Source organism: Pleurodeles waltl, chromosome 3_1 (genome assembly GCF_031143425.1).
Source record: "Pleurodeles waltl isolate 20211129_DDA chromosome 3_1, aPleWal1.hap1.20221129, whole genome shotgun sequence".
In the NCBI taxonomy this organism is placed as follows: domain Eukaryota; kingdom Metazoa; phylum Chordata; class Amphibia; order Caudata; family Salamandridae; genus Pleurodeles; species Pleurodeles waltl.
The window spans coordinates 10,550,252-10,573,783 of NC_090440.1; the positions used below are offsets into that span (position 1 = coordinate 10,550,252).

At 54.4% G+C, this 23,532-nt stretch overlaps 1 protein-coding gene across 6 annotated transcripts in view; it reads right to left on the reverse strand.

Moving 5' to 3' along the window:
* Window positions 1-23,532, reverse strand: part of NR1H3 (nuclear receptor subfamily 1 group H member 3) — a 218,731-nt gene that overhangs the window by 193,039 nt on the left and 2,160 nt on the right. For 4 of the 6 annotated variants that reach the window (XM_069221649.1, XM_069221650.1, XM_069221653.1 and 1 more), the window contains exon 1: window positions 16,598-16,682. The exons of 1 other annotated variant lie outside the window; for it this stretch is intronic. The gene's annotated coding sequence lies outside the window, so the exon portion shown is untranslated. Of the gene's footprint in view, window positions 1-16,597; window positions 16,693-23,532 lie in introns of those variants that run through there. One more of the 6 variants, XM_069221645.1, reaches the window with a different exon arrangement.

Genomic DNA, 23,532 nt, shown 5'->3' on the forward strand with positions numbered 1-23,532 from the left:
AGGCAGCATGGGAGTGGGCGACTGAGCACTGATCACTAAAACTGAATCCCTTACTGAAGCAGAGGACCACCGAGTCCTATCCGAGCTGGTTCCCAGAGGCACAGCAGATGCCGGAGGTCCAGGAGATGCCAAAGGAGGCGGTGGAGATCTTCGATCTCCATGGACTCAGACACGACTTGAGCTGGAATGGAGAAGATGAAGGACATCTGGTCCTCACTGGGGCTGTGGGCCTGGAGGCTCTGAGGGGACCTCCGAAGCCAGAGTGGTGGGCCCGAACTGAGGCTGATGGGGAAGCCCCGGTGGACCTGGTTCCTTCCCCTTCAGGAACCTTCGCCAAAGTCAGACTACCACTCATACAATACACCAGCACCCTGCAATCCTTTTTTGCTAAACACATGCTGGGGATCTCAGATTTGTAAATGCCGCAATGGGATGCTGGCCCTGGTGACCCGCCTGCCTCCCCCTTACACTTGTCCAGTACCCCAACACGATCGCAAGCATGTCAGCCTTTAATCCATGACTTGGAATGCCAATGGTTTACATGATCATGTTAAGGGAGGGGCAGTCCTTAGATTTGCAAGCAGATACACTGTGGTGGTCATTGTGCTTCATGAAACACACCTTTTGTGGTGGCAGTGGGGGGTATCCTCCGAGAGGAATCTTGGATCACTTCCCAGCCATGGTCAGATCGAAATCAAAGATGCTGGCCTCTTTGGCAGCTGAACACCTGGTATCGGATGGACAGCTAATGTCAGGGCTTCCTGGAAGAGGAACTGCAAGGCTTCCTAGCCCTCCAGAAGGGCTCAGGGGTCTCCCGGGCATACTGTGGGCAGCGGAGGAGGCATTTATGAGAGGAAGGGCCATGTTCTACTTGAAAGCCAGGCAGGCTGACAGACAGAAACACAGAACCTCTCTTGAAGTGCAGATGTTATCCTTGCAAGAGATGGGGTAGGCCCAGGGGATGAACGGGCCCAGCCCCGCATGATGCTCCACAGAGCAAGCGTACAACAGCTCAACCTAGAGGGAACTCAGCAACGCTGGGTCGCTTCCTGCAAGAGTGTATGAATGGGCTGAAAAACCTGCTGCAGCCTTTGAGGACGTTGAGAGGGGCGAGGGACCACAAAGTTAATCCTTGATGCCAGGAATCACCGATCTGCCACTCCTGGGCCTTTCGGCTTTAGCTACGTAAGGCGGAACTGGATCAGCCCATTTACCTGGAGGAATTAACGGAAGCCCTAATGGGACTGAATCCAGGGAAAGCCCAGGCCCTGATGGGTTCCCTCTTGAGTACTATCAAACAATTGGGAGGCTCCCTTTGCCCCCCCTTCCAGAGATGTACGGGAAGCCATCGAGAAGGGCCAGTTCCTTCCACATCTGGACCTCGCCACCACTGTTGTGCTTCATAAGCATGGCCCCCCTGAGAGATGCCTCCTACCACCCAATTTCGCTCATAAACACTTAACTTAATGTATATGTGAAGGTGTTGGACAACCCCGGGATTGGTGCATCGAGACCAATGCGGCTTCCTCCGTCGTCGAAGCACCCAACACTGTATTAGATGACTACAAGATACGGTGGAGCTGTCACAACCAGACGGGTCCCACTCGTGGGATTGGGTCTTCTTGGTGGGACTGCTCGCGAGGCTGGGGTAGGGGCCGAATTTCCTAACATATGTTTGGGATCTCTGTTCCCAGCTGTACACAAGGTCCATGGTACCCTCGCTCAACCACTTCAGATTCAACAGGGCACCTGACAGGGATGCCCCCCGCCCCTCTCCTGTTTGTCCTGGTAATGGAGCCTCTGTGGTCTTGGGTTTGTTGTGATGCACACGCATGGGAGTCCTCCAGGAGTGGGGGGTGGAAGGCCGTACTGCCCTCTACGCCGACAATGTGCTGTTCCTACCCACATCACGTTCACCGGCCCTGAGGTTCTCCAGATGCTGTATCCTTAAGAGCAAACATCTGCCCTACAGGTGACTAAGGCCAAGGCCTTCCTGGCCCCCGTTGTGAGTGACACAGACTGTGGACCGCAGACTGGGATCCCCGCCAGCAGGCTTAGTTTCCAATACCTGGCGATCTACGTCTCTCTGCTCTCACTGGAGCCTAAACCTGATGCCCCTCCTGGATAAAACGTGAAGGGGTCTTGGGAGGTGGGCAATGCTGCCCCTTGGCCTAATGGGGCAAGTGACGCGCTTCAAGATGGTGGTCCTTCTAAGGTCCTGTTACCTCGTTCAGAATTTCCCTCAGTGGATCCCACTGTCGTGGTCCCCTGCGGTGCAGGTGAGAGTGCAGACCTGCCTGTGGGGGAAACAGACTGCCCCCCCCCCACCCCCCCACTTGCACTTAGCACGGGTGTTTAATCGCTGAATGATGGAGGGATGGGTGTGGCTACTGGGCATTGCAAACAGTGGTGATCAGAGTCGGCATGCCAGACTGAGGTCTCCCATATGGGCTGTGATGCAATACTGGGCATGCTCTATGGGGATCTCATTCCCCGCCCTCTTCCAGAACTCACAAAAGTAGTCTTTCTGGCCTGGACATCAATGCTGTGTTGGAGGGGTAGGATCAAAGGCTCACCATGGAAACTCCCCTTTAGCAGGGCTGGTGGTTGGAATAGGCAGTGCAGTTGGAAGGCTTCCACAGATGGAACCGCATAGCAGTGCTTAATTTGTGCTTGTTGTTTCCGGTGCGGAGCACCAGCACTTATTTTTTAGGGCCGGGGCTTATTCTTCTGCCTCAAGCATTTGCTGCGAGCAAAAGACACACATGGGAAAGACGGATGAAGAGAAAAACGAAAAAGAAACACAAAGGGAGAAAGTAGAAAGCTGCAAGAGTGAGCTGAAGGGGCAGGGAGTGGCTGTAAATGGATTGAAGAGCCCCGAGATGGCTTCAGGATTACCTGCCTCAGTATTCGGTGTTCACACATTTAATTGCAGCAGCCGCGTGTTTAAGAAGAGGGCTTTGGGCACCAGCACCTTTTTATTTACAAATTAAGCACTTCCGCATAGGTATTTCATAGCAGGAGGATGCCAAGCGGGGCCAAAAAACGTTATGGGTCCCCTTGGGAGGGGTCACATTCCTCATACATACAAAGCCCTGGTCGTTAACTCTCCAGGCCTCTTCCCTCTCATACAGGAACAGTGGGAAGGATGGCTTGGTCAATTAGATGAGGATGACTGGATGGATGGCAAAATGGCTCGGAGGGTACTGCCCATGTCCTCCCGCCTTAGAATGATACAACTGAAGCACCTACACCTGGCTTACTACATCCCAGTGCAACTATGGCGAGCCCACACACAAACCTATCCCCAAGATGCTTCCGTCGCCCTGGGGACCGGGGAGACTTCTATCATATGGTCTGGCCCTGTCCGATTATTGTGCGCAATTGGAAATAAAGCTTCAACACAATCTCACAAGTATTGGGGTACTCCATAGAACCTACCCCTCTGCTCCCCAACCCTCCAAGCTGCATAGCTGGGACTTCTGAAGAACATGGGTGGTTCCAGGGGAGAACGCTCAGTCATAGGGCAGGCACACTGCTGGGGAAACGTGGTATCGCTTGCACTTAGACAACAGCCATGGGGCCTGCTGTGGCCTCTTGGCTGGCAGGGGGGCAAGGACTGTTGTGCCAAGCAGAAGGAACCCATTTATGAGGTGAGAGACTGCCCACACAAATTTAGGGGGCAAGTGGTGGGCATTTTACAAATTGCAGTGATGGAGACACTACTTTGCGTGACTTTTGCAACTGTACTACGGAGTTATATTTTCCATTGGCACTGCACTGGTTAGGATGCTGTTATATAACATTGATTTATAAAAAAAAAAATCCAATACCCAACCACCTCTCCTTTCACTCACTGACTGTATGCTTGTCTTTGACCCTGTACGGCGCTACGAGAAGAGATGCAGTTCAATCAAGGACCGGCCTACATCAACCATCGACTGAACCTCCACCTACCCTCAAGACCCCTGGACCGGCCTACATCAACCATCGACTGGACCTCCACCTACCCTCAAGACCCCTGGACCGGCCTACATCAACCATCGACTGGACCTCCACCTACCCTCAAGACCCCTGGACCGGCCTACATCAACCATCGACTGGACCTCCACCTACCCTCAAGACCCCTGGACCGGCCTACATCAACCATCGACTGGACCTCCACCTACCCTCAAGACCCCTGGACCGGCCTACATCAACCATCGACTGGACCTCCACCTACCCTCAAGACCCATGCGCTCCTCCTCTCTCGCGCACACACCCCGCATCCGTCGCAGTTACAGCCGCAGCGGAGGCAGCTCCTTCTACAGCGCCTCCAAGACCTTGAATGACCTGCCCCCCCACCTCCGAACAGCACCCTCCCTGGCAGACTTCAGAAAGAAACTCAAGACCTGGCTGTCTGGTGGAGACTTGGCACCCTCAGTGCCCAGATACCCCTGAGGGTGACAGTGCTGCGCTCTACAAATGACTGATTGATTGATTGATGGACGCTGTCTTTTCGACTAGGATTGCTCTGTACAAATGGCACATGCAATCAGTTTTTAATCAGTGTTGCAAATAGGCTGCCGAAGTTGCCATTTACAAATTAACATAGCAATTAAGAAAGATCAGACATGCTTTACTCTAGGGCGGCTGTTGCCACCCACTACTCTTTGCAATATAGGGCAACAGATTTGCAGTGGGGGAGAAACTATCCCCAAACGTTTGTTTACTAGATGCAGAGAAAAGGCTTGGCCAGGAGAACTGGGAGTCCCTGTGGACTCTATGAGTATCCTAGAAGTGACGCCCTAGTTCACCAGGTCATGCAGTTGTTCAGATGCTGGTGGCACTTGAAGATCAGGTCTCAGTAGAGACCTCTGGGAGAACAGAGGATCAGGCTCCCTGTACTGTTACATTTCACAATTTGTGAACTCTTGACAACAGCAGATTTTTCTTTTAAACAACACCCTCTGCAATCCGAATCCGCTTTAACAACCGACAAAGTAAAACAAGCAGTGGCAATGCCAATATGTCTGGCTTCTAAATGAAAGTGCTGTGTCAATGAAAGGTTTAGGTACCAATTAGTCATCATACATGCACTTTCTCAATCATTTTAGCCCTCGCGTGTCCTTTCATCCACCCACCCATTCTTGCATTCATCCACCTACACAACTTCAAGAAACTCGCACACAAACTCAACAAGAAATGCCAGATAAATTAAAAGAATCAAAGTAGAAAAAGAAAACATACTCCCATCTAAACATGACAGGCATGTGCTTGCAAAATCAATCAATATAGCAGCAGGTAGCCCTCTTGCAATGGTATTGTACATGGTGTTCCATTGCTTTGTAGTGCCAGCATGGCAGCCATGTTTAGAACCAATATGTTGGCCATCTTGGAATGGTAAAATAGTGACACTATGGAGCATGAAACTCCATGCTGGTGACCTCATCTAACAGCTGTGGTTTCTCAGTATGCAGGGCACTACAGATTAAATTAACAGGAAGCAAGCAGCCTGTTAGCCCTGTCTGAAGAGTTGTAGTATGTGCTAACCGATGAAAATAAAAAGATTAGAAGGAAATAAATGAGGAAAAAATGGAAAACTGAGGGACTGGCCCATCAGGTCTGGCACTGAGTGCACTCATTTCAAGTGGATGCTCACAGGATCAGAAACATGTTGTCACTCACAGAGCTGGCCAATGGACCTAGTTACAACAAGATTAACCCTTCGAAGCCCCCCAGACACATTTGTGCAACCCACGGATCTGGAAACACTTCTATTTCTCATATATTTGAAAGAGAGCACAGGAGACCCTATGGATGCACAGACGCTGCACTACAGTGCTTTAGGGTGGATATTTATTCCAAGAAGAGATTGCAAGATCACTAGTCAATCGCACATGGAACAATGATGGTCTCCAGCTACTGAGCAATGGGTTGTAAAACAAGAACATGAAGAAGAATTTGATCTGAAATGACATAAAGGACACGTTGAAGTAGAATAGAGATGCTTGTAAAGTCACAAAAGGGTAAATAAGTTTATATAGAACAGGCACAATTAGCTTTACTTTTTTAAGCCGCTGGAGCCGATAATTGTGCAGTGAAATGTATATATCATGAATCCTCAAAGTGCTGGATGCCTTCACGGTAGAAGGTATTTGTGTAACTCACAGGCAAAAAACGAGTTATTAGAATGAAAATGATGTTTGTGTCTTCTACCACCCTTTGCGTGCTGCAGAAAATAAGTGTACATATATAACCAAGGTACGCAGTTCCTTCCAGGCCAGCGTCAGGCCACGGAGAAGAAAGAGGAAGGGAGAAAAAAGAAACAGAAACAGGTCGGACCAGTACCCCACGGTGGAACAGAAAACTGTTTCTTTAGGAGGAAGAGCCCTCACGCACCCAGGTGGCTGTCATGCTTCATCATAGGGCCTGCTCCTCGTCGAGCCGGTGCTGCAATGCGTGACACGCCCCAACAAAGGGGATCCATAAGAGCAGGTATGCTGGATCTTTAATGCTCCTGGTCCCCCCTTTATGTCTTTTGAAAATAAATGTACATCAGAAGTTATTATAAACGCTGCATACACTGGGTGCAACCCCCCCCCACAACACTAAAACGCTAAGGGTCGTGCTCCACCCACTGACTGCTGTATTCAGGCCTCAAAGAAGCGAGGACTTTACTTCTGAGGGAACCGGAATGGAAATGGGGGAGGGCTGGCCGGTGCACTTATCGGTAGAAGGAAACAAAAACTTTGCTCTGCATTCCGTCCATCATCAGTTCTTTTTTGCATTTGTTGCCCCAAGTGGGAAGGGTATGCCCAGACGTGGGTCCCGTGCTCACTGCACCACTGGATTCAAGCTAGCCTGGCTGATGAAGGGTGATATCCAGAAACCGGTCATAGGATGCTTGTTTCCGGTCCAGGGAGGACCTGGCTTGGCAGCTTGGGCTGGACTGTTCCCATTGGGAACAGGATCAAGACTGATTTGCATAAGGCTGGGTCCAACCTGGGGTGGCGTGGTGAGCAAAAAAACGATGGATTAAACCCAGATCTTTGTGACTGGGGGTGAATGTTTGATTTGCTCTGCATTGCGTCCATCATCTGTTCTTTTCTGCTCTGTGCCACAGCTGCAAGGGATTGAGCTGAGGTTTCTTAAGTGAATTTAGTGGTTCACCCTGACAAGGATTGCAATTATTACTTGTGGTCGGTCCTTACCCTCTTCAACTACTAACCCAAAATCTCAAGACAGTTATCTCAAGTACTATTCCCAATTGATTGATGAAGTTGGATATTTAACAAATATTTAGGAAAAGTAACTTTATAAAAGTTATCTTTTCTCTGCCTGAAGCTCCTGGGGGCCATAATTCATCAGCACTCCAGTAGCTGCCCAGCCAAGTGATCGACCTTAATGAGGTGTGAAGGATTACACCACTGGATAGGGAGGAACCAGGAGTCACCTCAACCCACTAGCTGGTGCCAACCATTATTGTGGCACCGTCTTCAGACCACTATCTGGACCTGCAGACGATGAGTAGAGGACTGGATCTGATGTCTGTGACCCGAGAGGAGCCCTGAAGGACTGGATCTTCTCTCTCTCGTACCTTTGACAACGAGTGAACACCAAGGGTCAGTTGGCTGACCTCCTGTGTGGCTACAGAGACACAATAAGGTGCAAGGAGTCTCTTTCCTGAAGTCACCAGCACCAACTGGACCTGGACTGGACTTTGCTGGTGGCCTTTGCTGGATTGAGTCATTGCCCCTAAGTGCTGTCCCTAAGGTCCTGGGAGCTCTGTAAGTGACCAGAACATCTGCTTGAGAAAGTCAGAAAAGTCAGCATTTCTTTTGACTTCCAAGACCTCTGCAGGCGTCAGGGGAACCTCGCAGCAAAGGTGTCCAATTTGAATGCATTTGCTCAGACACAGCTTCAGACTTGCCTCCCTCAAGGGTTTTGAGCTCCATAAAAAAGACCAAATCAGAAGTCAAAATCTTCCACTGGGAGGAACCTGCTTGGCTTATCCGACCGGCGGCCCATCGTGTTGGCCTGAATATTCACAGTGAGCTTGCCTATGGCATGGTCTATTGTTTCAACAGACTATCATTGGCGCTTAGTGCTTTGTGGCACTATCTTTACTTAAAACGTCAAAAATGTATATCTCAGTTCTCCTTATTGAAATCTTGTTGCTTTGTTTACTAAATTTTACTTTAGTTTTCTAATTCAGTTTGGGATTTTTATTGATCGGCATTTTGACTTTATCGCTGTTTCGATACTGTATAAATACCTTACATATTGCCTAAGTTAAGCCTGTCTGCTCTGAGCCACAGCCACCTGGGGAGGAGCTCAGGTTCATTTAGTGTCGTTGGGGTTCATCCTGAGAAGTTACTTGCATCCTCCCCTGAGGTGGGACTGCCCACCTCGAACAATAATCCACTCTCTCACAAAAATAACTCTTATGTTTCTTAAGGAGGCAGTCAGGTTACAAAATCCCGCACCTTCTGCAACCCTGTTTAAGTTCTGATGGCTTGAATGGCAAACGCTCCAATGCTGTATTAAAATGAACTTTGTGATGAAAGGGGGTTAGAATCCAGCCTTGTGACATTTGCAGACACACACATCGTTGTAACTCACCACAAATACTGTGAACAAACAGGTGTGAACAATGGTGCCCGGGGATTCATTCACACACAGGTTACCTATGCCACATAGCATTCTACCCAGCGCTATGCTTCCTTGCAGAATGACCCTCCTGCGCAATCCCTTCTGACCACAAGCCATCAGTGCGGAAGGTGATCTGATCTGTACTAAACAACGAAAGAAAATGTTGTGAACTTTGTGAACTATTTCCAGGTGTGTGTACATACAACCCACATTTAGAATACATAATGAACCGTGTTGACGACACAGTGCATTGTGGATAAAGTGCTTGAGCGAATAAGTGCTTGAGTGAATGAGTGCTTGAGTGAATAAGCGTGACTGCCACAAGCGAACAGCAGTTGAATCTAAAACCCGAAGAGTTTACCCTATCTAGCTGGTCATGGAGCCCCAGCATGTGATTTGGAATTATCAGTCCTGCAGCTGAATTCTGGGGCTCTCTTCAGGACACGTCAGACTACGAAGGCTTTGAGTTGTAAATCAGATCCAGGTGGAACAATCAGGAGCCACAGTGATTGCAAACACGGAAAGGGGGCGATAGATGCTACAAAAACAGCAGGAAATATTAAACTCTTCATTCAAGCAATCCGATGTGTTTGATGTAATCCACTCTACCATTCTTCGGGCGGGCAATGCCCACCAGAGCTGGCAGGGTCTGCAAAGCTGTCTCTCTGTCTGTCTCCACGTGACAGCCAGAGAAGTACCCTGACATGCCCACACGAGAACTGCAAAGCCAATAGGGCTGGCATTTACTTACGGGAAGAGTTGGGTAATAGTTGGACCAATGCGTAGTGCACTCGGCTCGGAGTAGGAGCTCTTCGCGGGACAGACTACGTTCGCAGAGCTGAGCTCTGCCTTCACAGGACATTTGTGTTAGAAAAAGAAGTGAGCACATGAAGCTGGGTTATAAGTGCTAAGCTGAAAAGGAATACGCAGCAAAATATACCACCTTAGAGTCATTTGTTGCACCTATAAGAAAGCGTGGGTACATGCAAGTCTTTGGGTTTTTAAGAAAAAACGACTATTCAACAATATACAGTGACAGGAAAATAAACCACATGAATCGATAAGGATGATTAGTGACAAGCACTGTGTCTTTATGGCAAGCGAAGGCACACAAACAGCACACACTTTGTCAACAAAAATACACATAAAGCCATTGCAGTGGAGTTCAATCAGCTTACTAAATGCAGAGAATGAAGACACACTGGGTCTCCCTTGGAAACTACACAACAGGATGCACAGGACAATGTGCCCATCCCAGCAGGGCAAGCCATGGCACAGATACACACAGGGCAGGCAGTGCCCACTCTCAAGCTGAACACCTTCCTGTACTTTTATAAAGAATGAATGACATGAAGTCTTAAAACATCCAGTGCTGTCAGTAGACGGACCCAAAAGAGGCCAGGGCAAACTTCAAGGCAATCAGCTCTTCTGCAAAGAAAGGTTCAAAGACCGACATACGAAGGATGTAATCTAGAGGAGTGTCCTGCAGAGCTGATTCCTGTTGGAAACAGATGCATAAACAACCACTGTCCTGTGAGAAAAATCTGAAACTATAGAGAGCGTTTAAAAATAGAAGGGATTTTAGCAGGATAATAGAGCCATCCTTTCTAGCAATATGTGGGTAAACAAAATATTTCTTCTGCTGAATGAAACACTAATTTTCACTGGCAAAGTATACGAAAAAAAAAAAAATAATGCAAAGACCGCCGGGGCCAGGGTTGGAGGGAGCACCGCCAACAGGCTGGCGGTGCCCCGCAGGGCATTCTGACCACGGCGGTTCAACCGCGGCCAGAAAGGGAAAACCGTCGGTCTCCCGCCGGTTTTCCGCTGCCCTGGGAATCCCCCATGGCTGCGCCGCCATGGGGGATTCTGACACCCCATACCGCCATCCTGTTCCTGGCGGTTCGCCCGCCAGGAACAGGATGGCGGTATGGGGTGTCGTGGGGCCCCCGTAAGAGGGCCCCACATTGTATTTCAGTGTCTGCATTGCAGACACTGAAATACGTGACGGGTGCCACTGCACCCGTCGCACCTTCCCACTCCGCCGGCTCAATTCTGAGCCGGCGTCCTCGTGGGAAGGCTCTTTTGCACTGGGCTGGCGGGCGGCCTTTTGGCGGCCGCCCGCCAGCCCAGTGCAAAAGCCAGAATCACCGCAGCGGTCTTATGACCGCGGAGCGGTGTTCTGGAGGGGGGAACTCTGGCGGGCGGCCTCCGCCGCCCGTCAGGGTTAGAATCACCCCCTATATTTTCTGTGTTGGTAGTTTTGCTCCGGGAAGTAGGATTTTAAATAAGGTTTGTTTAAATGTTTAAAAGTAGCCCTGCCCAATGGATCTTCGGATTGGACAACTTGCCTTTCTTCCACATCCTCAGACGCACCCCCTCCGCCTGGGACGACTCCTGGTGGCCCACCTCACTGGGCCCCCCGCAAACACCTGCCGACCACGCACGCAACCTGGGTTTCATCCTCGACTCCTCCCTCTCCATGTCCAAGCAGGTCAACGCAGTTTCCTCCTCCTGCTACAACACCCTCCGCATGCTCCGCAGAATCTACAAATGGATCCCAACGGAAACCAGAAGAACGGTGACCCAGGCCCTCGTCAGCAGCAGGCTACACTACGGCAACGCACTCTACACAGGCATCCCAGCTAAAGACATACGACGCCTCCAACGCATCCAAAACGCCTCCGCCCGCCTGGTCCTCGACGTACCCCGCCGCTGCCACATCTCCCACCACCCGAGAGACCTCCACTGGCTCCCTGTGGACAAGAGGATCACCTTCAAGCTCCTCACCCACGCTCACAAGGCACTCCACAACGCCGGACCAGCCTACCTGGACAACAGACTCAACACCTACGTCCCCCCCGCCAACTCCGCTCTGCCAACCTCGCCCCCGCCATCGTCCCTTGCATTCAGCGTAAAACCTCAGGTGGCAGATCCTTCTCCTACCTCGCCGCTAAGACCCAGGACCTACTCACCTTCAGGAGACTACTTAAGACTTGGCTCTTTGACCAGTAGCAGCACCCCCCCCTCCTCCCTCAGCGCCTTGAAACCCTAACGGGTACGTAGTGCGCTTTACAAATAGCTTGATTGATTGATTGATTGACAGTACAGAGTGCCTGCAAGATGCTGGTACATTAGAACCCCTGGTGTGGGAGCCCTGCATTATGCAGGTACATTAGAACACCTAGAGTGGGAGTCCTGCATGATGCTGGTACATTAGAACCCCTGGTGTGGGAGCCCTTCATTATGCAGGCACATTAGAACACCTAGAGTGGGAGCCCTGCATGATGCAGGTACATTAGAACACCTAGGGGGGAGCCCTGCATGATGCAGGTACATTAGAACACCTAGAGTGGGAGTCCTGCATGATGCTGGTACATTAGAACCCCTGGTGTGGGAGCCCTTCATTATGCAGGCACATTTGAACACCTAGAGTGGGAGCCCTGCATGATGCAGGTACATTAGAACACCTAGGGGGAGCCCTGCATGATGCAGGTACATTAGAACACCTAGAGTGGGAGCCCTGCATGATGTTGGTACATTAGAGCACCTGGTGTGGGAGCCCTGCATGATGCAGATACATTAGAACACCTAGAGTGGGAGCCCTGCATGATGCAGGTACATTGGAACACCTGGTGTGGGAGCCCTGCATGATTCAGGCACATTAGAACACCTGGTGTGGGAGCCCTGCATGATGCAGGTACATTAGAACACCTGGTGTGGGAGCCCTGCATGATGCAGGTACATTGGAACACCTGGTGTGGGAGCCCTGCATGATGCAGATACATTAGAACACCTAGAGTGGGAGCCCTGCATGATGCAGGTACATTGGAACACCTGGTGTGGGAGCCCTGCATGATTCAGGCACATTAGAACACCTGGTGTGGGAGCCCTGCATGATGCAGATACATTAGAACACCTGGTGTGAGAGCCCTGCATGATGCAGGTACATTGGAACACCTGGTGTGGGAGTCCTGCATGATGCTGTTACATTAGAACACCTGGTGCAGGGGTCCTGCATGATGCAGGTACATTAGAACACCTGGCGTGGGAGCCCTGCATGATGCAGGCACACTGGAACACCTGGTGTGGGAGTCCTGCATTATGCAGTTACATTAAAACACCTGGTGTGGGAGTCCTGCACGATGCAGGTACATTAGAACACCTGGTGTGGGAGTCCTGCACGATGCAGGTACATTAGTGCACCTAGAGTGGGAGCCCTGCATGATGCTGGTACATTAGAACATCTGGTGTTGGAGCTCTGCAAGCTGCAGGTACATAAGAACACCTAGTTTAGAAGCCCTGCATGGTTCAGGCACATTGGAATACCTGGTGTGGGAGTCCTGCATGATGCTGGTACATTAGAACATCTGGTGTTGGAGCTCTGCAAGCTGCAGGTACATAAGAACACCTAGTTTAGAAGCCCTGCATGGTTCAGGCACATTGGAACACCTGGTGTGGGAGCCCTGCATGATGCTGGTACATTAGAACACCTGGAGTAGGAGCCCTGCATGATGCAGGTACAGTAGAAAACCTGATAGGGGAGCCCTGCATGGCTCAGGAGAGTCCTGCTGTGGGAGTGTTTCATAGAGCAGTGAGATTGGGACAGGTACTCTGAAAGAATACTGAGTAGGATGGAAACCTCCAGAGGCAGCGAGACTGGGGCAGGTACTCTGAAGGATATAGAGTAGGATAGAAACCTCCAGAGGGCAGTGAGATTGGGACAGGTACTCTGAAAGAATATTAAGTAGGACAGAAACCTCCAGAGGGCAGTGAGATTGGGAATGGTACTCTGAAAGAATAATAAGTAGTGTAGAAACCTCCAGAGGGCAGTGAGATTGGGGCAGGTACTCTGAAAGAATACTGAGTAGGATGGAAACCTCAAGAGGCAGCGAGATTGGGACAGGTACTCTGAAGGATATAGAGAAGAGTGGAAACCTTCAAAGGGCAGTGAGATCTGGACAAGTACTCCGAGAGGGCATGAAGAAGGATAGACACATTTAGAAGGCAGTGAGTCTAGGAGAGGTACTCAGGGCAGAGAGAGGGGTAGAAACCTTCAGAGGGCAGTGAGGACATCAGGGTGGTGGGGATCAGGTGGGGCCCACCTGTGGAAGTAGGCAACAGGGCTTAGGTGCAGACAATGCCACCCCCCCCCCCCCCCCCCCCCAACGAGAAGCTGGGCAAGAGCATAATACTGGCTCTTAGAAGAGCAGCCAGACACCCTGTGGAGGTGGCCTCTGAGTCCCATGAACCTATGGGTGTCCCATCAATCTCTGATGACCTGTGTCAGGGGGGTGAAAGGTGCAGGTTAGCAGTAGAAGCAGATTCACTAGAGACCCAAGCCCTGAACCCCTTCCAGCAGCCCCAATGGAGGGGGCGAGACAGGTGACAGCCCAAGGCCTACTCCCTGCTTCCACTGCAGCCTTCTCCCAGCTACTGCACCACTGCAAGCCTTTCCGTATCTCCACTTCTCACAGGTCAACAGCCCCTGCATCCCCACAGCCCCTGACCTTCACAGCCCCCTCCTTCGACCTCCACAGCCACCATCCTGATCTTTACAGCCCACATCCTGATCTCCAAGCCTCCCTCTCGACTTCCTCAGCCCCCTCTGAACTCCACAAACCCCCTCTGGACTTCCACGGACCCCTATTGACCATCACAGCCCCAACCTAGACCTCCACAACCCCACTCTAGACGTCCACAGCCTCACTCTGGACCTCCACAGACCCAATCTAGATCTCCACAGCCCCAACTCTGGACCATCACAGCCTTACCTCTGGACCGCCACAACCCCACCTCTGGACCGCCACAGCCCCACCTCTGGACCTTCACAGACCCACCTCTGGACCACCATAGCCCCACCTCTGGACCACCACAGCCCCACCTCTGGACCACCACAGCCCCACCTCTGGACCGCCACAGCTCCAATCTAGACCTCCGCAGCGCCACCTCTGGACCATCACAGCCCCACCTCTGGACCACCACAGCACCACTCTAGACCTCCACAGATCCACCTCTGGAATATCACAACCCCACCTCTGGACCATCACAGCCCCACCTCTGGACCACCACAGCCCCACCTCTGGACCTTCACAGACCCACCTCTGGACCACCACAGCCCCACCTCTGGACCGCCACAGCCCCACCTCTGGACCGCCACATCCCCACTCCAGACCTCCACAGATCCATTTTAGACCTCCACAGATCCACCTCTGTAAAGCCACAGCCCCACCTCTGGACCTCCACAGCTCCAATCTAGACCATCACAGCCCCACCTCTGGACCACCACAGCCCCACCTCTGGACCGCCACAGCCCCACCTCTGGACTGCCACAGCCCCACCTCTGGACCGCCACAGCCCCACCTCTGGACCGCCACAGCCCCACTCTAGACCTCCACAGATCCACTTTAGACCTCCACAGATCCACCTCTGTAACGCCACAGCCCCACCTCTGGACCTCCACAGCTCCAATCTAGACCATCACAGCCCCACCTCTGGACCGCCACAGCCCCACCTCTGGACCGCCACAGCCCCACCTCTGGACCACCACAGCCCCACCTCTGGACTGCCACAGCCCCACCTCTGGACTGCCACAGCCCCACCTCTGGACTGCCACAGCCCCACCTCTGGACCTCCACAGCCCCACTCTAGACCTCCACATATCCACTCTAGACCTCAACATCCCCCCTCTAGATTTCAAAAGTCCCCCTCCTCCCCCGGACCTTCACAACCCCACTCTAGACCTCCACAGCCCCACCTCTAGACCTCCACAGCCCCACCTCTAGACCTCCACAGCCCCACGTCAAGACCTCCACAACCCCACCTCTGGATCTCCACAGCCCCATCCTGGACCACCACAGCCCCACCATGGACCACCACAGCCCCACCTATGGACTTCCACAGCCCCACTCTGGACTTTCATAGCCCCACTCTGGACTTTCATAGCCCCACTCTGGACTTTCACAGTCACATCCTGATGTCCAAACCTCCCTCTGGACCTCCACAGAAACCCTCTGAGTTTCCTAAGCCCTCTCAGGACCTCCACAGACCCAGTCTATTCCTTCACAGCCCCCATCCTGATCTCCAAGCCTCCCTCTGGACTTCCTCAGCCTCCTATGGACCGCCACAGACCCCACTCTGGAATTCCTCAGCCCCTTCTTGACCTTCACAGTTCCACCTGTGGACCTGTACAGCCCCACTCTAGACCTACACAGCCCCACTCTAGACCTACACAGCCCCCATCCTGATGTCCAAGCCTCCCTCTGGACCTCCACAGAAACACTGTGGACCGTCACAGAACCTACCCACCTCCCCCTCCCCTCGGGACCTCCACAGATCAGCTCTGGACCTCTAGAGACCCACTCTCGACCTTCACAGCCCCCATCCCGATCTCCAAGCCTCCCTCTAGACCTCCTCAGCCTCCTGTGGAACTCCAATGACGCACTTTAGACCTTCACAGCTCTCATCCCCATCTCCAAGCCTCCCTTTAGACCTCCTCAACCTCCACTGGACCTCCACAGACGCACTCTAGACCTTCACAGCCCCCATCCCGATCTCCAAGCCTCCCTCTGGACCACCTCAGCTTCCTGTGGACCTCCACAGACCCACTCTAGACCTTCACAGCCCCCATCCCGATCTCCAAGCCTCCCTCTGGACCTCCTCGGCCTCCAATGGACCTCCAAAGACCCCTCTGGACTTCATCAGCCCCCATCCCGATCTCCAAGCCTCCCTCTGGGCCTCCTCAGCCTCCAATGGACCTCCACAGACCCCTCTGGACTTCATCAGCCCCCTTTTGACCTCCACAGTCCCACCTGTGGACCTACGCAGCCCCACTCTAGACCTTCACAGACCCCCCTCCTGGCCATGCTCCCTTTTACACTCCAGGTACAGCCTTGCTTCCCTTACCATTTACACACACACTTCTTCACCCCTGGGCCTTTGCCCCCCCAGCCCTCCTCCTCACCTCGCAGCCTCCACTTCCCGAGTTGTTGTAAAGTTTTTGTTTGTAACGCGATCAGCAGTCACATGCCCTCACCCCTCTCTCCACAGCCCTCCCCTTGCCCGCCAAAGCCCTTCCCCTCTATCTACAGCCCTCCCCCTGACCGCCACAACCCTTCCACTCCCTCCCCAGCCTCCTCGCTCCTCCCTCCACAGCCCACCCCCGACCGCCACAGCCCTTCCCCTCACCTCCACAGCCCTCCTCGCTCCTCCCTCCACAGCCCTCCCTCTGACCCACAGACCTCCTACTGCCCTCCACAGACAGCCTCCACCTCCCAGAGTTGTTGTAAAGTTTTAGTTTTTAAGGCGGTCAGCAGCCACATGCCCTCACCCCTCCCTCCACAGCCCTCCCCCTGCCCCTCCCTCCACAGTCGCCTTCCTCCCTTCACAACCCTCCTCCTACTACCCCTCCCTCCACAGCCCTCCTGCTTCCTGACAGCATGGCCTGCCTGACAACACAAACACAGGGGGTGGGGGGGGGGGGGGGGGGGGGGGTGAGGGCTGTCTGCTGGAGGGAAGGGGGAGGGACTGAAGGCAGGGGGCCTTCACCCAGGAAGTGCTTCTGCAGGCAGTGCACTGCACATGGGCAGAGACTTAAGGGCGAGAGGTTCACACAGGCAGGGAGTGCAGGAGAGTGCCTCACACAGGCAGGGAGTGCAGGAGAGTGCCTCACACAGGCAGGGAGTGCAGGGGAGTGCTTCAGAGAAGCAGGGAGTGCAGGAGAGTGCTTCAGAGAGGCAGGGACTGCAGGGGAGTGCTTCACACAGGGAGGGACTGCAGGAGACTGCTTCAGAGAGGCAGGGACTGCAGGAGAGGGCTTCACACAGGGGGGGCTGCAGGAGAGTGCTTCACACAGGCACGGACTGTAGGAGAGTGCTTCAGAGAGGAGGGGACTGCAGGAGAGTGCTTCACACAGGCACGGACTGCAGGAGAGTGCTTCACACAGGCACGGACTGCAGGAGAGTGCTTCATACAGGGTGGGACTGCAGGAGAGTGTTTCACACGGGGGATTGCAGGTGAGGGCTTCAGAGAGGCAGGGACTGCAGGGGAGTGCTTCACACAGTGTGGGACTGCAGGAGAGTGTTTCACACAGGCGGGGACTGCAGGATAGTGCTTCGGAGAGGCAGGAACTGCAGGAGAGTGCTTCACACAGGCAGGGGCTGCGGGAGAGTGCTTCACACAGGCAGGGACTGCAGGAGAGTGTTTCAGAGAGGCAGGGACTGCAGGAGAGTGCTTCACACAGGGAGGGACTGCAGGAGAGTGCTTCGCACAGGCGGGGACTGCAGGAGAGTGCTTCAGAGAGGCAGGGACTGCAGGAGAGTGCTTCACACAGGGGGGATTGCAGGAGAGGGCTTCAGAGAGGCAGGGACTGCAGGAGAGTGCTTCACACAGGCAGGGACTGCAGGAGAGTGTTTCACACAGGCGGGGACTGCAGGATAGTGCTTCGGAGAGGCAGGAACTGCAGGAGAGTGCTTCACACAGGCAGGGGCTGCGGGAGAGTGCTTCACACAGGCAGGGACTGCAGGAGAGTGTTTCAGAGAGGCAGGGACTGCAGGAGAGTGCTTCACACAGGGAGGGACTGCAGGAGAGTGCTTCACACAGGCGGGGACTGCAGGAGAGTGCTTCAGAGAGGCAGGGACTGCAGGAGAGTGCTTCACACAGGGGGGATTGCAGGAGAGGGCTTCAGAGAGGCAGGGACTGCAGGAGAGTGCTTCACACAGGCAGGGACTGCAGGAGAGTGTTTCAGAGAGGCAGGGACTGCAGGAGAGTGCTTCACACAGGGAGGGACTGCAGGAGAGTGCTTCACACAGGCGGGGACTGCAGGAGAGTGCTTCAGAGAGGCAGGGACTGCAGGAGAGTGTTTCACACAGGCACGGACTGCAGGAGAGTGCTTCAGAGAGGAGGGGACTGCAGGAGAGTGCTTCACACAGGCACGGACTGCAGGAGAGTGCTTCACACAGGCGGGGACTGCAGGAGAGTGCTTCAGAGAGGCAGGGACTGCAGGAGAGTGCTTCACACAGGCAGGAGAGTGCTTCAGAGAGGCAGGGACTGCAGGAGAGTGCTTCACACAGGCAGGAGAGTGCTTCACACAGGCAGGGACTGCAGCAGAGTGCTTCACACAGGCAGGGACTGCAGGAGAGTGTTTCAGAGAGGCAGGGACTGCAGGAGAGTGCTTCACACAGGCAGGAGAGTGCTTCACACAGGCAGGGACTGCAGAAGAGTGCTTCACACAGGCAGGGACTGCAGGAGAGTGCTTTAGAGAGGCAGGGACTGCAGGAGAGTGCTTCAGAGAGGCAGGGACTTCAGGAGAGGGCTTCAGACAGGCAGGGGCTGCGGGAGAGTGCTTCACACAGGCAGGGACTGCAGGAGAGTGTTTCAGAGAGGCAGGGACTGCACGAGAGTGCTTCAGGGAGGCAGGGACTGCAGGAGAGTGCTTCAGAGAGGCAGTGACTGCAGGAGAGTACTTCACACAGGCAGGGACTGCAGGAGAGTGCTTCAGAGAGGCGGGGACTGTAGGAGAGTGCTTCAGAGAGGCAGGGACTGCAGGGGGGTCCTTCAGAGAGGCAGTGACTGCAGGAGAGTGCTTCACACAGGCAGGGACTGCAGGAGAGGGCTTCAGAGAGGCGGGGACTGTAGGAGAGGGCTTCAGAGAGGCAGGGACTGCAGGAGAGTGCTTCACACAGGCAGGAGACTGCTTCACACAGGCAGGGACTGCAGCAGAGTGCTTCACACAGGCAGGGACTGCAGGAGAGTGCTTCAGAGAGGCAGGGACTGCAGGAGAGTGCTTCACACAGGCAGGGACTGCAGGAGAGTGCTTTAGAGAGGCAGGGACTGCAGGAGAGTGCTTCAGAGAGGCAGGGACTTCAGGAGAGGGCTTCAGACAGGCAGGGGCTGCGGGAGAGTGCTTCACACAGGCAGGGACTGCAGGAGAGTGTTTCAGAGAGGCAGGGACTGCAGGAGAGTGCTTCAGGGAGGCAGGGACTGCAGGAGAGTGCTTCAGAGAGGCAGTGACTGCAGGAGAGTACTTCACACAGGCAGGGACTGCAGGAGAGTGCTTCAGAGAGGCGGGGACTGTAGGAGAGTGCTTCAGAGAGGCAGGGACTGCAGGGGGGTCCTTCAGAGAGGCAGTGACTGCAGGAGAGTGCTTCACACAGGCAGGGACTGCAGGAGAGGGCTTCAGAGAGGCGGGGACTGTAGGAGAGGGCTTCAGAGAGGCAGGGACTGCAGGGGGGTCCTTCAGAGGGGCAGTGACTGCAGGAGAGTGCTTCAGAGAGGCAGGGACTGCAGGGGAGGGCTTCAGAGAGGCAGGGACTGCAGGAGAGTACTTCACACAGGCAGGGGCTGCAGGAGAGTGCTTTAGAGAGGCAGGGACTGCAGGAGAGGGCTTCAGAGAGGCAGGGACTGCAGGAGAGGGCTTTAGAGAGGCAGGGATGGCAGGAGGGTCCTTAAGAGAGGCAGGGTCTGTAGGAGAGGGCTTCAGTAGTTGGGGACTGCAGGAGAGTACTTCACACAGGCAGGGACTGCAGGAGAGTGCTTCACACAGGCAGGGACTGCAGGAGAGTGCTTCAGAGAGGTGGGGACTGCAAGAGGGTGCTTCATAGAGGCAGGGATGGCAGGAGGGTCCTTAAGAGAGGCAGGGACTGCGGGGTGGGGCTTCAGAGAGGCAGGGACTGCAGGAGAGGGCTTCACACAGGGGGGACTGCAGGAGAGTGCTTCACACAGGCACGGACTGTAGGAGAGTGCTTCAGAGAGGAGGGGACTGCAGGAGAGTGCTTCACACAGGCACGGACTGCAGGAGAGTGCTTCACACAGGCACGGACTGCAGGAGAGTGCTTCATACAGGGTGGGACTGCAGGAGAGTGTTTCACACGGGGGATTGCAGGTGAGGGCTTCAGAGAGGCAGGGACTGCAGGGGAGTGCTTCACACAGTGTGGGACTGCAGGAGAGTGTTTCACACAGGCGGGGACTGCAGGATAGTGCTTCGGAGAGGCAGGAACTGCAGGAGAGTGCTTCACACAGGCAGGGGCTGCGGGAGAGTGCTTCACACAGGCAGGGACTGCAGGAGAGTGTTTCAGAGAGGCAGGGTCTGCAGGAGAGTGCTTCACACAGGGAGGGACTGCAGGAGAGTGCTTCACACAGGCGGGGACTGCAGGAGAGTGCTTCAGAGAGGCAGGGACTGCAGGAGAGTGCTTCACACAGGGGGGATTGCAGGAGAGGGCTTCAGAGAGGCAGGGACTGCAGGAGAGTGCTTCACACAGGCAGGGACTGCAGGAGAGTGTTTCAGAGAGGCAGGGACTGCAGGAGAGTGCTTCACACAGGGAGGGACTGCAGGAGAGTGCTTCACACAGGCGGGGACTGCAGGAGAGTGCTTCAGAGAGGCAGGGACTGCAGGAGAGTGCTTCACACAGGGGGGATTGCAGGAGAGGGCTTCAGAGAGGCAGGGACTGCAGGGGAGTGTTTCACACAGGCACGGACTGCAGGAGAGTGCTTCAGAGAGGAGGGGACTGCAGGAGAGTGCTTCACACAGGGAGGGACTGCAGGAGAGTGCTTCACACAGGCACGGACTGCAGGAGAGTGCTTCACACAGGCGGGGACTGCAGGAGAGTGCTTCAGAGAGGCAGGGACTGCAGGAGAGTGCTTCACACAGGCAGGAGAGTGCTTCAGAGAGGCAGGGACTGCAGGAGAGTGCTTCACACAGGCAGGAGAGTGCTTCACACAGGCAGGGACTGCAGCAGAGTGCTTCACACAGGCAGGGACTGCAGGAGAGTGCTTCAGAGAGGCAGGGACTGCAGGAGAGTGCTTCACACAGGCAGGAGAGTGCTTCACACAGGCAGGGACTGCAGAAGAGTGCTTCACACAGGCAGGGACTGCAGGAGAGTGCTTTAGAGAGGCAGGGACTGCAGGAGAGTGCTTCAGAGAGGCAGGGACTTCAGGAGAGGGCTTCAGACAGGCAGGGGCTGCGGGAGAGTGCTTCACACAGGCAGGGACTGCAGGAGAGTGTTTCAGAGAGGCAGGGACTGCAGGAGAGTGCTTCAGGGAGGCAGGGACTGCAGGAGAGTGCTTCAGAGAGGCAGTGACTGCAGGAGAGTACTTCACACAGGCAGGGACTGCAGGAGAGTGCTTCAGAGAGGCGGGGACTGTAGGAGAGTGCTTCAGAGAGGCAGGGACTGCAGGGGGGTCCTTCAGAGAGGCAGTGACTGCAGGAGAGTGCTTCACACAGGCAGGGACTGCAGGAGAGGGCTTCAGAGAGGCGGGGACTGTAGGAGAGGGCTTCAGAGAGGCAGGGACTGCAGGGGGGTCCTTCAGAGAGGCAGTGACTGCAGGAGAGTGCTTCAGAGAGGCAGGGACTGCAGGGGAGGGCTTCAGAGAGGCAGGGACTGCAGGAGAGTACTTCACACAGGCAGGGGCTGCAGGAGAGTGCTTTAGAGAGGCAGGGACTGCAGGAGAGGGCTTCAGAGAGGCAGGGACTGCAGGAGAGGGCTTTAGAGAGGCAGGGATGGCAGGAGGGTCCTTAAGAGAGGCAGGGTCTGTAGGAGAGGGCTTCAGTAGTTGGGGACTGCAGGAGAGTACTTCACAGAGGCAGGGACTGCAGGAGAGTGCTTCACACAGGCAGGGACTGCAGGAGAGTGCTTCAGAGAGGTGGGGACTGCAAGAGGGTGCTTCATAGAGGCAGGGATGGCAGGAGGGTCCTTAAGAGAGGCAGGGACTGCGGGGTGGGGCTTCAGATAGGCAGGGACTGCAGGAGAGGGCTTCAGAGAGGCAGGGACTGCAGGAGAGTGCTTCAGAGAGGCAGGGACTGCAGGAGAGTGCTACACACAGGCAGGGAGGGCAGGAGAGGGCTTCAGAGAGACAGGGACTGCAGGGGGTCCTTCAGAGAGGCAGTGACTGCAGGAAAGTTCTTCGGAGAGGCAGGGACTGCAGGAGAGTGCTTCACACAGACAGGACCTCTAGGAGAGTGTTTCAGAGAGGCAGGGACTGAAGGAGGGGGCTTCTGACATGGACTGCAGGGGGGATCTTCAAACAGGAAGGGACTGCAGGGGAGTTCTTCAGACAGGGATTGCAGGAGGGAGGTTCAGACGGGAAAAAAGTGCAAGAATGTGCTTCGGACAGGGACTGCATGAGGGTGCTTCGGACAGGCAGGGACTGCATGAGGGCGCTTCGGACAGGGACTGCATGAGGGTGTTTCGGACAGGGACTGCATGAGGGTGCTTCGGACAGGCAGGGACTGCATGAGGGTGCTTAGGACAGGCAGGGACTGCAGGAGAGTGTTCTGACAGGGAGGGTGTCTGTTCTCACCCCTCACTAGTGGGAGGGTCTGTTCTTACCCCTCATTTAGTGGGAGGGTGTCTGTTCTTACCCCTCACCTAGGGGGTGGGTGTCAGTTCTTACCCCTCACTAGTGGGAGGGTCTGTTCTTACCCCTCATCTAGTGGGAGGGTGTCTGTTCTTACCCCTCATCTAGTGGGAGGGTGTCTGTTCTTACCCCTCACCTAGTGGGTGGGTGTCTGTTCTTACCCCTCACTAGTGGGAGGGTGTCTGTTCTTACCCCTCACCTAGTGGGTGGGTGTCTGTTCTTACCCCTCACTAGTGGGAGGGTGTCTGTTCTTACCCCTCACTAGTGGGAGGGTGTCTGTTCTTACCCTTCACTAGTGGGAGGGTCTGTTCTTACCACTCACCTAGTGGGAGGATGGTCTGTTCTTACCCCTCACTAGTGGGAGGTTGGTCAGTTCTTACCCCTCACCCAGTGTCACTACGCACTCTAGTAGTAGGGCGGTCAGTTCTTACCCCTCACATAGCGGTAGGGAGGTCAGTTCTTTCCCTCACCCAGTGTCACATCACCCTCTAGCGGCAGGGAGGTCAGCTTTTACCACTCACTCAGTGGTAGGAAGTTCGGTTCTTA